At 36.8% G+C, this 2,341-nt stretch overlaps 1 protein-coding gene across 1 annotated transcript in view; it reads left to right on the forward strand.

Moving 5' to 3' along the window:
• The window catches only part of LOC106878552 (ubiquitin carboxyl-terminal hydrolase isozyme L5-like), a 26,476-nt gene that overhangs the window by 4,601 nt on the left and 19,534 nt on the right, over window positions 1–2,341 (forward strand). The window lies entirely within an intron of this gene.

The raw sequence follows: 2,341 nt of genomic DNA on the forward strand, positions 1-2,341 counted from the left end.
AAGAATAAGTCCTGGGGTTGATTTGTCCGACTAAAAATCCCTCAGCGCGGTACTCCAGCATGGCTGCAGTCAAATGACTGAAACAAATGAAAGAATATATATATATACATATAAACACGTAAACAGAAAGAAAACAAAGATTGAAGATACAGTTCTGTATTTAAGAGATGAGAAATTATGTTACATTGTTTACATTTGACAGGCATATGACATAATTGTTAAGAGCGCGGGCTACTAAGCCCAAGATTCCAAGTTCGATTCCAGACAGTGACCTGAATAATAATAGTGATAATGATAATAATAATGATTTCAACATCGAAAAATACCTTTGGAATGAGAACCTAGGTTCGAAATTTCTCCAAGACACCTGATGAACGCTGGAGGGTATATCAGACGAAACGTGTTAACAACAAACAAGATGAGGGTAAATATCCGTCAAATGTAAATAAAGATTGCAGATTTTCAGACAATGAATATTCAAGCATAAATATATAGACATTTACATTAATAGATCAAATTTACATGGAATACAAATGAGAGAAAATGCAAGGGGACGAGGTATGGTGTTATTATAAGTCCAACACCTGTTTCTGGGAGCTCAGAGATCCATCACAATGTTCGTAGATGTAGTTCAGCACAGTATGCGGGCCGTAATGGAAGCAAATAAACATTGGATAAATCAAGCCTTCATCATCAGGGTAGATAAAAAAAATCTTACCTTTCAGATCATGATACAGAAAAGTTTAAAGGTGGAATCGGTCCCTCATAAAGACATCGGAGTCTAAATCCAAATAGCTTGAGTGCTAAGTGTTTTCTATACCAAGGATCACCAAATCAAGGTGGCAGGCTGGCAGAAATATTAGCACACTGGGCAAAATGCTTAGCGGTATTTTGTCTGTCTTTACGTTCTGAGTTCAAATTCCACCGAGGTCGACTTTGCCTTTCATCCTTTCGGGGTAGATAAATTAAGTACCAGTTGCATACTGGGGTCGATCTAATCAACTGGCCTCCTCCCCAAAACTTTTGGGCCTTGTGTCTAGAGTAGAAAAGAATCTCCAAATCTCATCTGTTGACTATATATGTGTATGTATGTATGCATGTATGACGTAAAGGAATAGGGATCTGGAATCCAGGCAGGTCCAACTTATTAACACTCTGATATAATTCAGGTTCTGGCCAACTGATGATAGGAGAGCTACAGAATTGTTTAGTGTATGTATATGTGTTTGTGTTTGTCACATCCCACTTGACAACTAGTTTTGGTTTGTTCACATCCCTGCAACATAGTGGTTCAGCAAAAGTGACTGACAAAATAAGTACCAGACTTTAAAAAAAAATAATAATAATTACTGTGATTGATTTGTTTAATTAGTCCTTCAGGGTGATGCCCCACGTGGCTGCAGAGTAAGCTTCTTAACCACACAGCCTTGCCTTTGCCTGACTATACACATATGCATGTATATATATATCATTATCATCATCATCATCATCGTTTAACGTCCGCTTTCCATGCTAGCATGGGTTAGTTTTCAAAGTGTTTCTCTTCTAAGTAGAGACAAAGTATATTTGGAACAGTGAACTTATGAAAGGCACTGCCTATGTTGCTTAGAACACTGATCCAGAGTTAAAAACAATAGCCACTGTGGTCTCTCATTGTACAATATATTCCCCCGATAGAGTTAAGGAGTATCTGAAATAATGTTTCTGTGAATGGCACTTAGTTTTTTGATCAACCACTCTACATAATAGGCCTCGGCTGGAACTAAACAACAACCACAATTATATCAGTATTGTTTCCTTGTTCTCCCTCTAGGACCATGGTTCTCAGTCATTTTTCTAACTATGATTACTATCTTATTCTGCTGGCCCCTCAGAGCCATTCAATGTTTAACCCTTTAGCATTTAAACTGACCATATTCAGCCTCAAATATTCTTATCTGTTTTATGTATAAACTAGACAAATCCAGCCTCCACACCAACCCTACAATCTCATTCTAGAAATAAACAATCACATCATTGAAATTTTGAAGCTACATGCTAATATATAATTAATTCAAAACAATGTGAATAAATAAGCATTGTATTTGACAGCATAATCTGAATACTAAAGAGTGAAAAACTAGTTTTATAGATGCTTCTTTCAAAACTGGAGGAGACATGTGGGAAGGAGAGCCGCTGAAGAGGTCACAGGATGTGTAACAAAAGATTTTAGACTAAGGACTCTAAAATAGGAACAATGAAGTCTTTCAAAATTCCTATTTTGTTGTTCAGACAGTTAACTTGTGCAGATTGAACCAAGTAAAACATTAGGGAAAGAAACCCGACTGTTTCTTGCGATAAA

Source organism: Octopus bimaculoides, chromosome 8 (genome assembly GCF_001194135.2).
Source record: "Octopus bimaculoides isolate UCB-OBI-ISO-001 chromosome 8, ASM119413v2, whole genome shotgun sequence".
Lineage (NCBI taxonomy): Eukaryota > Metazoa > Mollusca > Cephalopoda > Octopoda > Octopodidae > Octopus > Octopus bimaculoides.